At 67.3% G+C, this 14076-nt stretch overlaps 7 non-coding genes across 7 annotated transcripts; all 7 read right to left on the bottom strand.

Annotated features, from left to right (window-relative positions):
* Nucleotides 1-297: 297 nt before the first annotated feature.
* Nucleotides 298-416, bottom strand: LOC141412142 (5S ribosomal RNA). Its single transcript, XR_012436981.1, has one exon. It is a non-coding gene; the product is annotated as a 5S ribosomal RNA (ribosomal RNA).
* Nucleotides 417-2572: 2156 nt separating this feature from the next.
* On the bottom strand, nucleotides 2573-2691 carry LOC141412141 (5S ribosomal RNA). The gene has a single exon (XR_012436980.1). It is a non-coding gene; the product is annotated as a 5S ribosomal RNA (ribosomal RNA).
* Nucleotides 2692-4839: 2148 nt separating this feature from the next.
* LOC141412140 (5S ribosomal RNA) lies at nucleotides 4840-4958 on the bottom strand. The gene has a single exon (XR_012436979.1). It is a non-coding gene; the product is annotated as a 5S ribosomal RNA (ribosomal RNA).
* Nucleotides 4959-7117: 2159 nt separating this feature from the next.
* On the bottom strand, nucleotides 7118-7236 carry LOC141412913 (5S ribosomal RNA). The gene has a single exon (XR_012437755.1). It is a non-coding gene; the product is annotated as a 5S ribosomal RNA (ribosomal RNA).
* A 2140-nt stretch (nucleotides 7237-9376) lies between these two features.
* Nucleotides 9377-9495, bottom strand: LOC141412700 (5S ribosomal RNA). The gene has a single exon (XR_012437542.1). It is a non-coding gene; the product is annotated as a 5S ribosomal RNA (ribosomal RNA).
* Nucleotides 9496-11635: 2140 nt separating this feature from the next.
* On the bottom strand, nucleotides 11636-11754 carry LOC141412699 (5S ribosomal RNA). Its single transcript, XR_012437541.1, has one exon. It is a non-coding gene; the product is annotated as a 5S ribosomal RNA (ribosomal RNA).
* Nucleotides 11755-13912: 2158 nt separating this feature from the next.
* On the bottom strand, nucleotides 13913-14031 carry LOC141412682 (5S ribosomal RNA). The gene has a single exon (XR_012437524.1). It is a non-coding gene; the product is annotated as a 5S ribosomal RNA (ribosomal RNA).
* Between the last annotated feature and the right edge of the window lie 45 nt (nucleotides 14032-14076).

The following is a 14076-nucleotide window of genomic DNA, read 5'->3' as shown; positions in this document are numbered from 1 at the left end:
GCCTGGAGGGCAGTTTGGGAGCGGTCCCCAACGTGGCCTGGGACCAACCTCGCTGGTGACCCGTGTCGCGGACGCGTGCCACAGGAGAGTGTGGGGAGGGGAGAGGATTCGGGGACGTAGCTGTGAGGATTCGGTGTGCGTGGGTCTGGCGGGTGGCCCGGACGGGGTCGGGGTCGTGGTCACGGTGGGTCGTTGTGGTGGTGGTGGTGGTGGTGGTGCTGGGGGTGGTGGTGGTGGGGGGGGGGTGGTGGCGAAGTCCCCGAAGACAAAAGGAGCAGCGAGGGAGGGAGGAGCAAAAGCCTACAGCACCCGGTATTCCCAGGCGGTCTCCCATCCAAGTACTAACCAGGCCCGACCCTGCTTAGCTTCCGAGATCAGACGAGATCGGGCGCGTTCAGGGTGGTATGGCCGTAGACGCTAGCCGCCGCCTCCGGGAGCCCCAAGAGCCTGCCGAGGGCCCCGGCGTGCGTCTCCACGCTGCTCTCCTGGCACGGCTGGGAGTCCGGGTGGGGGCTGGCAGCCCGGGGCCAGCGGCCAGAGGCCCCGCGCGCCTGCTCGGGCAGCCGGTCTCGCCCAGGTGGCCGCTGGGTGGCTTTCTTCCCGAGGTGTCCTGCTGCCATGACGAGGGTCAAGTTTTCTCGGGGGAAAATTTCTCAGGGCTCTCGGGCGCTTGTTCTTCTGGGAATGTCCACTGCTGTGGCCAAGGCGGGGGACGCACAGCTCGGGCCAGGGCAAGCAGCCGCCCTCCTCCGTCGCCTCCTGGAGCCGTATCCTTGGGTGGGTGCGTGGCTCCCAGCGGAGGTCTCGGGGACCCTTCCGGTCCTCTTCGTCCGGAAAGCGCCACTGCCCCTCCAGCCCATCAGGAAAACGGCAGCCGCGCCCTTCGCCGACCCGCTCCGCCCTCCTCCACACTCAGGGCCTGGGGCTGCGGGGCTGAATCGTGAGGCTTTCCAGCCCAGGACTTCACCTCTGGCCCCTTTCACACCCGGGATCTTGGGAAGAAGAAACAAAACCAAACACAGCCAAAGCCATCTCCTCCGACCCGGGGCCCCTCCACATCCCTTCCGATCCCGGGTTCCTGCCGGCCTCCCGGGGCGTTTCTCCCAGGCAGGCCTTCGCGGCCACTACACGGGGCTGAGCACTCGAGTCCTCGGGCGTCACGGGGCCCGCGGCCACGCCAAGCACGCACGACTCCCGGGTCTCGTCTGCTCCTGGGTGCCCTGGGCCTCTTCCCTGTGCCGCTGCTGGGTCTTGTGCCCCTGCTTGGCCTCCTTCAGACCCGACCCCGTGCTACGCGGCCACGTGCTACAGGATCGTGCCAGCAGAACTGGCCCTGACTGAGCCCCGTACCCACCCTCCTGCCATCCCTGGCCCTGCTAGCAAATGGCAGAGATCCTCTGGCCTCCGAGCCCAGACAAAAATCCTGATGCAGTTGGCCGAGGGGCCGCAAACCAAGGCTTCGCTTGTTCCCGCTCAGGCCCCAGCCATACCCTCTTGTCCTTCGGCTGCTCGTGTGTGGGGTGGGGGAGAGGAGGGTGCGTCCCCGTGCGTGCGTGCGTGGTCTGGGTGTCTCTGCGTGGTGTGTGTGTGTGTGTGTGTGTGTGTGTGTGTGTGTGTTAGATGCCGTGCCTGGTGTAGGTGGGGAAGAGCAAGCCCTCACTCACAGAGCCCCATCACACACTGGGGCCGGGCCGAGGGGTCAATCTGCTCGGCCTGATTGCGTTGGGCATACATTGCAGAAGGTGGGTTTTCCAAGGCGGAGCAGAGGGTCCCGGCACCTGAGGTTGTCCACGGGGAGAATGTCTGTTCCACGGGGGCAAGCGGTCCCTTCCGTCGTGCCCAAGCCCATGTGACCCCGAAGGCCAGGTGGCCCCGGTCCTTGAGCTGACTGAGGAGTGCTTTGAGACCCGGAGGGTGGCACAGGCGACTGGGCGCCAGCGGCGGACCTCCCTCCCTTTGAGCGGGACGGGGAGCTGCCGCTGGTATCCGGAGCTCTGGCGGCCTGCGCCCTCTGTCCCTGTGACCGCAGGCTCTGCCGTGGGAGGCGGGATCCCACGTAGAGGTCGCGCGCTGGCTGCCCTGTCTTGGGTTGAGCGACGGAGCGCGACGTGGAGCAGCACCCGACTGAGGCTCCCTGCTTCTCTGTCCCCTGGCGTCTTGCCCTGGACCCAGTGCACCACCTTGTGGCGAGCCCAGGTGTGGCGCGTCCCGCTGTGGGGCCCGCTGGGGTGCAGGACCCACTTTCTCATGGCTTCCGCACGTCCCTCCCCGCCCGCCTGGAGGGCAGTTGGGGAGCGGTCCCCAACGTGGCCTGGGACCAACCTCGCTGGTGACCCGGGTCGCGGGCGCGCGCCACAGGAGAGTGTGGGGAGGGGAGAGGATTCGGGGATGTAGCTGTGAGGATTCGGTGTGCGTGGGTCTGGCGGGTGGCCCGGACGGGGTCGGGGTCGTGGTCACGGTGGGTCGTTGTGGTGGTGGTGGTGGTGGTGGTGCTGGGGGTGGTGGTGGTGGTGGGGGGGGTGGTGGCGAAGTCCCCGAAGACAAAAGGAGCAGCGAGGGAGGGAGGAGCAAAAGCCTACAGCACCCGGTATTCCCAGGCGGTCTCCCATCCAAGTACTAACCAGGCCCGACCCTGCTTAGCTTCCGAGATCAGACGAGATCGGGCGCGTTCAGGGTGGTATGGCCGTAGACGCTAGCCGCCGCCTCCGGGAGCCCCAAGAGCCTGCCGAGGGCCCCGGCGTGCGTCTCCACGCTGCTCTCCTGGCACGGCTGGGAGTCCGGGTGGGGGCTGGCAGCCCGGGGCCAGCGGCCAGAGGCCCCGCGCGCCTGCTCGGGCAGCCGGTCTCGCCCAGGTGGCCGCTGGGTGGCTTTCTTCCCGAGGTGTCCTGCTGCCAGGACGAGGGTCAAGTTTTCTCGGGGGAAAATTTCTCAGTGCTCTCGGGCGCTTGTTCTTCTGGGAATGTCCACTGCTGTGGCCAAGGCGGGGGACGCACAGCTCGGGCCAGGGCAAGCAGCCGCCCTCCTCCGTCGCCTCCTGGAGCCGTATCCTTGGGTGGGTGCGTGGCTCCCAGCGGAGGTCTCGGGGACCCTTCCGGTCCTCTTCGTCCGGAAAGCGCCACTGCCCCTCCAGCCCATCAGGAAAACGGCAGCCGCGCCCTTCGCCGACCCGCTCCGCCCTCCTCCACACTCAGGGCCTGGGGCTGCGGGGCTGAATCGTGAGGCTTTCCAGCCCAGGACTTCACCTCTGGCCCCTTTCACACCTGGGATCTTGGGAAGAAGAAACAAAACCAAACACAGCCAAAGCCATCTCCTCCGACCCGGGGCCCCTCCACATCCCTTCCGATCCCGGGTTCCTGCCGGCCTCCCGGGGCGTTTCTCCCAGGCAGGCCTTCGCGGCCACTACACGGGGCTGAGCACTCGAGTCCTCGGGCATCACGGGGCCCGCGGCCACGCCAAGCACGCACGACTCCCGGGTCTCGTCTGCTCCTGGGTGCCCTGGGCCTCTTCCCTGTGCCGCTGCTGGGTCTTGTGCCCCTGCTTGGCCTCCATCAGACCCGGCCCCGTGCTACGCGGCCACGTGCTACAGGATCGTGCCAGCAGAACTGGCCCTCGCTGAGCCCCGTACCCACCCTCCTGCCATCCCTGGCCCTGCTAGCAAATGGCAGAGATCCTCTGGCCTCCGAGCCCAGACAAAAATCCTGATGCAGATGGCCGAGGGGCCGCAAACCAAGGCTTCGCTTGTTCCCGCTCAGGCCCCAGCCATACCCTCTTGTCCTTCGGCTGCTCGTGTGTGGGGTGGGGGAGAGGAGGGTGCGTCCCCGTGCGTGCGTGCGTGGTCTGGGTGTCTCTGCGTGGTGTGTGTGTGTGTGTGTGTGTGTGTGTGTGTGTGTTAGATGCCGTGCCTGGTGTAGGTGGGGAAGAGCAAGCCCTCACGCACAGAGCCCCATCACACACTGGGGCCGGGCCGAGGGGGTCAATCTGCTCGGCCTGATTGCGTTGGGCACACATTGCAGAAGGTGGGTTTTCCAAGGCGGAGCAGAGGGTCCCGGCACCTGAGGTTGTCCACGGGGAGAATGTCTGTTCCACGGGGGCAAGCGGTCCCTTCCGTCGTGCCCAAGCCCATGTGACCCCGAAGGCCAGGTGGCCCCGGTCCTTGAGCTGACTGAGGAGTGCTTTGAGACCCGGAGGGTGGCACAGGCGACTGGGCGCCAGCGGCGGCACTCCCTCCCTTTGAGCGGGACGGGGAGCTGCCGCTGGCATCCGGAGCTCTGGCGGCCTGCGCCCTCTGTCCCTGTGACCGCAGGCTCTGCCGTGGGAGGCGGGATCCCACGTAGAGGTCGCGCGCTGGCTGCCCTGTCTTGGGTTGAGCGACGGAGCGCGACGTGGAGCAGCACCCGACTGAGGCTCCCTGCTTCTCTGTCCCCTGGCGTCTTGCCCTGGACCCAGTGCACCACCTTGTGGCGAGCCCAGGTGTGGCGCGTCCCGCTGTGGGGCCCGCAGGGGTGCAGGACCCACTTTCTCATGGCTTCCGCACGTCCCTCCCCGCCCGCCTGGAGGGCAGTTGGGGAGCGGTCCCCAACGTGGCCTGGGACCAACCTCGCTGGTTACCCGTGTCGCGGGCACGCGCCCCAGGAGAGTGTGGGGGGGGAGAGGATTCGGGGACGTAGCTGTGAGGATTCGGTGTGCGTGGGTCTGGCGGATGGCCCAGACGGGGTCGGGGTCGTTGTCACGGTGGGTCGTTGTGGTGGTGGTGGTGGTGGTGCTGGGGGTGGTGGTGGTGGGGGGGGTGGTGGCGAAGTCCCCGAAGACAAAAGGAGCAGCGAGGGAGGGAGGAGCAAAAGCCTACAGCACCCGGTATTCCCAGGCGGTCTCCCATCCAAGTACTAACCAGGCCCGACCCTGCTTAGCTTCCGAGATCAGACGAGATCGGGCGCGTTCAGGGTGGTATGGCCGTAGACGCTAGCCGCCGCCTCCGGGAGCCCCAAGAGCCTACCGAGGGCCCCGGCGTGCGTCTCCACGCTGCTCTCCTGGCACGGCTGGGAGTCCGGGTGGGGGCTGGCAGCCCGGGGCCAGCGGCCAGAGGCCCCGCGCGCCTGCTCGGGCAGCCGGTCTCGCCCAGGTGGCCGCTGGGTGGCTTTCTTCCCGAGGTGTCCTGCTGCCAGGACGAGGGTCAAGTTTTCTCGGGGGAAAATTTCTCAGTGCTCTCGGGCGCTTGTTCTTCTGGGAATGTTCACTGCTGTGGCCAAGGCGGGGGACGCACAGCTCGGGCCAGGGCAAGCAGCCGCCCTCCTCCGTCGCCTCCTGGAGCCGTATACTTGGGTGTGTGCGTGGCTCCCAGCGGAGGTCTCGGGGTCCCTTCCTGTCCTCTTCGTCCGGAAAGCGCCACTGCCCCTCCAGCCCATCAGGAAAACGGCAGCCGCGCCCTTCGCCGACCCGCTCCGCCCTCCTCCACACTCAGGGCCTGGGGCTGCGGGGCTGAATCGTGAAGCTTTTCAGCCCAGGACCTCACCTCTGGCCCCTTTCACACCCGGGATCTTGGGAAGAAGAAACAAAACCAAACACAGCCAAAGCCATCTCCTCCGACCCGGGGCCCCTCCAAATCCCTTCCGATCCCGGGTTCCTGCCGGCCTCCCAGGGCTTTTCTCCCAGGCAGGCCTTCGCGGCCACTACACGGGGCTGAGCATTCGCGTCCTCGGGCGTCACGGGCCCGCGGCCACGCCAAGCACGCACGACTCCCGGGTCTCGTCTGCTCCTGGGTGCCCTGGGCCTCTTCCCTGTGCCGCTGCTGGGTCTTGTGCCCCTGCTTGGCCTCCTTCAGACCCGGCCCCGTGCTACGTGGCCACGTGCTACAGGATCGTGCCAGCAGAACTGGCCCTGGCTGAGCCCCGTACCCACCCTCCTGCCATCCCTGGCCCTGCTAGCAAATGGCAGAGATCCTCTGGCCTCCGAGCCCAGACAAAAATCCTGATGCAGTTGGCCGAGGGGCCGCAAACCAAGGCTTCGCTTGTTCCCGCTCAGGCCCCAGCCATACCCTCTTGTCCTTCGGCTGCTCGTGTGTGGGGTGGGGGAGAGGAGGGTGTGTCCCCGTGCATGCGTGCGTGGTCTGGGTGTCTCTGCGTGGTGTGTGTGTGTGTGTGTGGGTGTGTGTGTGTGTGTGTGTGTGTTAGATGCCGTGCCTGGTGTAGGTGGGGAAGAGCAAGCCCTCACGCACAGAGCCCCATCACACACTGGGGCCGGGCCGAGGGGGTCAATCTGCTCGGCCTGATTGCGTTGGGCATACATTGCAGAAGGTGGGTTTTCCAAGGCGGAGCAGAGGGTCCCGGCACCTGAGGTTGTCCACGGGGAGAATGTCTGTTCCACGGGGGCAAGCGGTCCCTTCCGTCGTGCCCAAGCCCATGTGACCCCGAAGGCCAGGTGGCTCCGGTCCTTGAGCTGACTGAGGAGTGCTTTGAGACCCGGAGGGTGGCACAGGCGACTGGGCGCCAGCGGCGGCCCTCCCTCCCTTTGAGCGGGACGGGGAGCTGCCGCTGGCATCCGGAGCTCTGGCGGCCTGCGCCCTCTGTCCCTGTGACCGCAGGCTCTGCCGTGGGAGGCGGGATCCCACGTAGAGGTCGCGCGCTGGCTGCCCTGTCTTGGGTTGAGCGACGGAGCGCGACGTGGAGCAGCACCCGACTGAGGTTCCCTGCTTCTCTGTCCCCTGGCGTCTTGCCCTGGACCCAGTGCACCACCTTGTGGCGAGCCCAGTTGTGGCGCGTCCCGCTGTGGGGCCCGCTGGGGTGCAGGACCCACTTTCTCATGGCTTCCGCATGTCCCTCCCCGCCCGCCTGGAGGGCAGTTGGGGAGCGGTCCCCAACGTGGCCTGGGACCAACCTCGCTGGTGACCCGTGTCGCGGGCGCGCGCCCCAGGAGAGTGTGGGGAGGGGAGAGGATTCGGGGACGTAGCTGTGAGGATTCGGTGTGCGTGGGTCTGGCGGGTGGCCCGGACGGGGTCGGGGTCGTGGTCACGGTGGGTCGTTGTGGTGGTGGTGGTGGTGGTGCTGGGGGTGGTGGTGGTGGTGGGGGGGGTGGTGGCGAAGTCCCTGAAGACAAAAGGAGCAGCGAGGGAGGGAGGAGCAAAAGCCTACAGCACCCGGTATTCCCAGGCGGTCTGCCATCCAAGTACTAACCAGGCCCGACCCTGCTTAGCTTCCGAGATCAGACGAGATCGGGCGCGTTCTGGGTGGTATGGCCGTAGACGCTAGCCGCCGCCTCCGGGAGCCCCAAGAGCCTGCCGAGGGCCCCGGCGTGCGTCTCCACGCTGCTCTCCTGGCACGGCTGGGAGTCCGGGTGGGGGCTGGCAGCCCGGGGCCAGCGGCCAGAGGCCCCGCGCGCCTGCTCGGGCAGCCGGTCTCGCCCAGGTGGCCGCTGGGTGGCTTTCTTCCCGAGGTGTCCTGCTGCCAGGACGAGGGTCAAGTTTTCTCGGGGGAAAATTTCTCAGTGCCCTCGGGCGCTTGTTCTTCTGGGAATGTTCACTGCTGTGGCCAAGGCGGGGGACGCCCAGCTCGGGCCAGGGCAAGCAGCCGCCCTCCTCCGTCGCCTCCTGGAGCCGTATCCTTGGGTGGGTGCGTGGCTCCCAGCGGAGGTCTCGGGGACCCTTCCGGTCCTCTTCGTCCGGAAAGCGCCACTGCCCCTCCAGCCCATCAGGAAAACGGCAGCCGCGCCCTTCGCCGACCCGCTCCGCCCTCCTCCACACTCAGGGCCTGGGGCTGCGGGGCTGAATCGTGAGGCTTTACAGCCCAGGACTTCACCTCTGGCCCCTTTCACACCCGGGATCTTGGGAAGAAGAAACAAAACCAAACACAGCCAAAGCCATCTCCTCCGACCCGGGGCCCCTCCACATCCCTTCCGATCCCGGGTTCCTGCCGGCCTCCCGGGGCGTTTCTCCCAGGCAGGCCTTCGCGGCCACTACACGGGGCTGAGCACTCGAGTCCTCGGGCGTCACGGGGCCCGCGGCCACGCCAAGCACGCACGACTCCCGGGTCTCGTCTGCTCCTGGGTGCCCTGGGCCTCTTCCCTGTGCCGCTGCTGGGTCTTGTGCCCCTGCTTGGCCTCCTTCAGACCCGGCCCCGTGCTACGCGGCCACGTGCTACAGGATCGTGCCAGCAGAACTGGCCCTGGCTGAGCCCCGTACCCACCCTCCTGCCATCCCTGGCCCTGCTAGCAAATGGCAGAGATCCTCTGGCCTCCGAGCCCAGACAAAAATCCTGATGCAGTTGGCCGAGGGGCCGCAAACCAAGGCTTCGCTTGTTCCCGCTCAGGCCCCAGCCATACCCTCTTGTCCTTCGGCTGCTCGTGTGTGGGGTGGGGGAGAGGAGGGTGCGTCCCCGTGCGTGCGTGCGTTGTCTGGGTGTCTCTGCGTGGTGTGTGTGTGTGTGTGTGTGTGTGTTAGATGCCGTGCCTGGTGTAGGTGGGGAAGAGCAAGCCCTCACGCACAGAGCCCCATCACACACTGGGGCCGGGCCGAGGGGGTCAATCTGCTCGGCCTGATTGCGTTGGGCATACATTGCAGAAGGTGGGTTTTCCAAGGCGGAGCAGAGGGTCCCGGCACCTGAGGTTGTCCACGGGGAGAATGTCTGTTCCACGGGGGCAAGCGTTCCCTTCCGTCGTGCCAAAGCCCATGTGACCCCGAAGGCCAGGTGGCTCCGGTCCTTGAGCTGACTGAGGAGTTCTTTGAGACCCGGAGGGTGGCACAGGCGACTGGGCGCCAGCGGCGGCCCTCCCTCCCTTTGAGCGGGACGGGGAGCTGCCGCTGGCATCCGGAGCTCTGGCGGCCTGCGCCCTCTGTCCCTGTGACCGCAGGCTCTGCCGTGGGAGGCGGGATCCCACGTAGAGGTCGCGCGCTGGCTGCCCTGTCTTGGGTTGAGCGACGGAGCGCGACGTGGAGCAGCACCCGACTGAGGCTCCCTGCTTCTCTGTCCCCTGGCGTCTTGCCCTGGACCCAGTGCACCACCTTGTGGCGAGCCCAGGTGTGGCGCGTCCCGCTGTGGGGCCCGCTGGGGTGCAGGACCCACTTTCTCATGGCTTCCGCACGTCCCTATCCGCCCGACTGGAGGGCAGTTGGGGAGCGGTCCCCAACGAGGCCTGGGACCAACCTCGCTGGTGACTCGTGTCGCGGGCGCGCGCCCCAGGAGAGTGTGGGGAGGGGAGAGGATTCGGGGACGTAGCTGTGAGGATTCGGTGTGCGTGGGTCTGGCGGGTGGCCCGGACGGGGTCGGGGTCGTGGTCACGGTGGGTCGTTGTGGTGGTGGTGGTGGTGGTGCTGGGGGTGGTGGTGGTGGTGGGGGGTGGTGGAGAAGTCCCCGAAGACAAAAGGAGCAGCGAGGGAGGGAGGAGCAAAAGCCTACAGCACCCGGTATTCCCAGGCGGTCTCCCATCCAAGTACTAACCAGGCCCGACCCTGCTTAGCTTCCGAGATCAGACAAGATCGGGCGCGTTCAGGGTGGTATGGCCGTAGACGCTAGCCGCCGCCTCCGGGAGCCCCAAGAACCTGCCGATGGCCCCGGCGTGCGTCTCCACGCTGCTCTCCTGGCACGGCTGGGAGTCCGGGTGGGGGCTGGCAGCCCGGGGCCAGCGGCCAGAGGCCCCGCGCGCCTGCTCGGGCAGCCGGTCTCGCCCAGGTGGCCGCTGGGTGGCTTTCTTCCCGAGGTGTCCTGCTGCCAGGACGAGGGTCAAGTTTTCTCGGGGGAAAATTTCTCAGTGCTCTCGGGCGCTTGTTCTTCTGGGAATGTTCACTGCTGTGGCCAAGGCGGGGGACGCACAGCTCGGGCCAGGGCAAGCAGCCGCCCTCCTCCGTCGCCTCCTGGATCCGTATCCTTGGGTGGGTGCGTGGCTCCCAGCGGAGGTCTCGGGGACCCTTCCGGTCCTCTTCGTCCGGAAAGCGCCACTGCCCCTCCAGCCCATCAGGAAAACGGCAGCCGCGCCCTTCGCCGACCCGCTCCGCCCTCCTCCACGCTCAGGGCCTGGGGCTGCGGGGCTGAATCGTGAGGCTTTCCAGCCCAGGACTTCACCTCTGGCCCCTTTCACACCCGGGATCTTGGGAAGAAGAAACAAAACCAAACACAGCCAAAGCCATCTCCTCCGACCCGGGGCCCCTCCACATCCCTTCCGATCCCGGGTTCCTGCCGGCCTCCCGGGGCGTTTCTCCCAGGCAGGCCTTCGCGGCCACTACACGGGGCTGAGCACTCGAGTCCTCGGGCGTCACGGGGCCCGCGGCCACGCCAAGCACGCACGACTCCCGGGTCTCGTCTGCTCCTGGGTGCCCTGGGCCTCTTCCCTGTGCCGCTGCTGGGTCTTGTGCCCCTGCTTGGCCTCCTTCAGACCCGGCCCCGTGCTACGCGGCCACGTGCTACAGGATCGTGCCAGCAGAACTGGCCCTGGCTGAGCCCCGTACCCACCCTCCTGCCATCCCTGGCCCTGCTAGCAAATGGCAGAGATCCTCTGGCCTCCGAGCCCAGACAAAAATCCTGATGCAGTTGGCCGAGGGGCCGCAAACCAAGGCTTCTCTTGTTCCCGCTCAGGCCCCAGCCATACCCTCTTGTCCTTCGGCTGCTCGTGTGTGGGGTGGGGGAGAGGAGGGTGCGTCCCCGTGCGTGCGTGCGTGGTCTGGGTGTCTCTGCGTGGTGTGTGTGTGTGTGTGTGTGTGTGTTAGATGCCGTGCCTGGTGTAGGTGGGGAAGAGCAAGCCCTCACGCACAGAGCCCCATCACACACTGGGGCCGGGCCGAGGGGGTCAAGCTGCTCGGCCTGATTGCGTTGGGCATACATTGCAGAAGGTGGGTTTTCCAAGGCGGAGCAGAGGGTCCCGGCACCTGAGGTTGTCCACGGGGAGAATGTCTGTTCCACGGGGGCAAGCGTTCCCTTCCGTCGTGCCCAAGCCCATGTGACCCCGAAGGCCAGGTGGCTCCGGTCCTTGAGCTGACTGAGGAGTGCTTTGAGACCCGGAGGGTGGCACAGGCGACTGGGCGCCAGCGGCGGCCCTCCCTCCCTTTGAGCGGGACGGGGAGCTGCCGCTGGCATCCGGAGCTCTGGCGGCCTGCGCCCTCTGTCCCTGTGACCGCAGGCTCTGCCGTGGGAGGCGGGATCCCACGTAGAGGTCGCACGCTGGCTGCCCTGTCTTGGGTTGAGCGACGGAGCGCGACGTGGAGCAGCACCCGACTGAGGCTCCCTGCTTCTCTGTCCCCTGGCGTCTTGCCCTGGACCCAGTGCACCACCTTGTGGCGAGCCCAGGTGTGGCGCGTCCCGCTGTGGGGCCCGCTGGGGTGCAGGACCCACTTTCTCATGGCTTCCGCACGTCCCTATCCGCCCGACTGGAGGGCAGTTGGGGAGCGGTCCCCAACGAGGCCTGGGACCAACCTCGCTGGTGACTCGTGTCGCAGGCGCGCGCCCCAGGAGAGTGTGGGGAGGGGAGAGGATTCGGGGACGTAGCTGTGAGGATTCGGTGTGCGTGGGTCTGGCGGGTGGCCCGGACGGGGTCGGGGTCGTGGTCACGGTGGGTCGTTGTGGTGGTGGTGGTGGTGGTGCTGGGGGTGGTGGTGGTGGTGGGGGGTGGTGGAGAAGTCCCCGAAGACAAAAGGAGCAGCGAGGGAGGGAGGAGCAAAAGCCTACAGCACCCGGTATTCCCAGGCGGTCTCCCATCCAAGTACTAACCAGGCCCGACCCTGCTTAGCTTCCGAGATCAGACAAGATCGGGCGCGTTCAGGGTGGTATGGCCGTAGACGATAGCCGCCGCCTCCGGGAGCCCCAAGAACCTGCCGATGGCCCCGGCGTGCGTCTCCACGCTGCTCTCCTGGCACGGCTGGGAGTCCGGGTGGGGGCTGGCAGCCCGGGGCCAGCGGCCAGAGGCCCCGCGCGCCTGCTCGGGCAGCCGGTCTCGCCCAGGTGGCCGCTGGGTGGCTTTCTTCCCGAGGTGTCCTGCTGCCAGGACGAGGGTCAAGTTTTCTCGGGGGAAAATTTCTCAGTGCTCTCGGGCGCTTGTTCTTCTGGGAATGTTCACTGCTGTGGCCAAGGCGGGGGACGCACAGCTCGGGCCAGGGCAAGCAGCCGCCCTCCTCTGTCGCCTCCTGGATCCGTATCCTTGGGTGGGTGCGTGGCTCCCAGCGGAGGTCTCGGGGACCCTTCCGGTCCTCTTCGTCCGGAAAGCGCCACTGCCCCTCCAGCCCATCAGGAAAACGGCAGCCGCGCCCTTCGCCGACCCGCTCCGCCCTCCTCCACACTCAGGGCCTGGGGCTGCGGGGCTGAATCGTGAGGCTTTCCAGCCCAGGACTTCACCTCTGGCCCCTTTCACACCCGGGATCTTGGGAAGAAGAAACAAAACCAAACACAGCCAAAGCCATCTCCTCCGACCCGGGGCCCCTCCACATCCCTTCCGATCCCGGGTTCCTGCCGGCCTCCAGGGGCGTTTCTCCCAGGCAGGCCTTCGCGGCCACTACACGGGGCTGAGCACTCGAGTCCTCGGGCGTCACGGGGCCCGCGGCCACGCCAAGCACGCACGACTCCCGGGTCTCGTCTGCTCCTGGGTGCCCTGGGCCTCTTCCCTGTGCCGCTGCTGGGTCTTGTGCCTCTGCTTGGCCTCCTTCAGACCCGGCCCCGTGCTACGCGGCCACGTGCTACAGGATCGTGCCAGCAGAACTGGCCCTGGCTGAGCCCCGTAGCCACCCTCCTGCCATCCCTGGCCCTGCTAGCAAATGGCAGAGATCCTCTGGCCTCCGAGCCCAGACAAAAATCCTGATGCAGTTGGCCGAGGGGCCGCAAACCAAGGCTTCTCTTGTTCCCGCTCAGGCCCCAGCCATACCCTCTTGTCCTTCGGCTGCTCGTGTGTGGGGTGGGGGAGAGGAGGGTGCGTCCCCGTGCGTGCGTGCGTGGTCTGGGTGTCTCTGCGTGGTGTGTGTGTGTGTGTGTGTGTGTGTGTGTGTGTGTGTGTTAGATGCCGTGCCTGGTGTAGGTGGGGAAGAGCAAGCCCTCACGCACAGAGACCCATCACACACTGGGGCCGGGCCGAGGGGGTCAATCTGCTCGGCCTGATTGCGTTGGGCATACATTGCAGAAGGTGGGTTTTCCAAGGCGGAGCAGAGGGTCCCGGCACCTGAGGTTGTCCACGGGGAGAATGTCTGTTCCACGGGGGCAAGCGGTCCCTTCCGTCGTGCCCAAGCCGATGTGACCCCGAAGGCCCGGTGGCCCCGGTCCTTGAGCTGACTGAGGAGTGCTTTGAGACCCGGAGGGTGGCACAGGCGACTGGGCGCCAGCGGCGGCCCTCCCTCCCTTTGAGCGGGACGGGGAGCTGCCGCTGGCATCCGGAGCTCTGGCGGCCTGCGCCCTCTGTCCCTGTGACCGCAGGCTCTGCCGTGGGAGGCGGGATCCCACGTAGAGGTCGCGCGCTGGCTACCCTGTCTTGGGTTGAGCGACGGATCGCGACGTGGAGCAGCACCCGACTGAGGCTCCCTGCTTCTCTGTCCCCTGGCGTCTTGCCCTGGACCCAGTGCACCACCTTGTGGCGAGCCCAGGTGTGGCGCGTCCCGCTGTGGGGCCCGCTGGGGTGCAGGACCCACTTTCTCATGGCTTCCGCACGTCCCTCCCCGCCCGCCTGGAGGGCAGTTGGGGAGCGGTCCCCAACGTGGCCTGGGACCAACCTCGCTGGTGACCCGTGTCGCGGGCGCGCGCCCCAGGAGAGTGTGGGGAGGGGAGAGGATTCGGGGACGTAGCTGTGAGGATTCGGTGTGCGTGGGTCTGGCGGGTGGCCCGGACGGGGTCGGGGTCGTGGTCACGGTGGGTCGTTGTGGTGGTGGTGGTGGTGGTGGTGCTGGGGGTGGTGGTGGTGGTGGGGTGGTGGTGGCGAAGTCCACGAAGACAAAAGGAGCAGCGAGGGAGGGAGGAGCAAAAGCCTACAGCACCCGGTATTCCCAGGCGGTCTGCCATCCAAGTACTAACCAGGCCCGACCCTGCTTAGCTTCCGAGATCAGACGAGATCGGGCGCGTTCAGGGTGGTATGGCCGTAGACGCTAGCCGCCGCCTCCGGGAGCCCCAAGAGCCTGCCGAGGGCCCC

This window comes from Castor canadensis, chromosome 10 (assembly GCF_047511655.1).
Source record: "Castor canadensis chromosome 10, mCasCan1.hap1v2, whole genome shotgun sequence".
Taxonomy (NCBI): domain Eukaryota; kingdom Metazoa; phylum Chordata; class Mammalia; order Rodentia; family Castoridae; genus Castor; species Castor canadensis.
The sequence above is the reverse complement of the archived record's forward strand: the minus strand, read 5'-3'. Positions and strand labels throughout refer to the sequence as shown.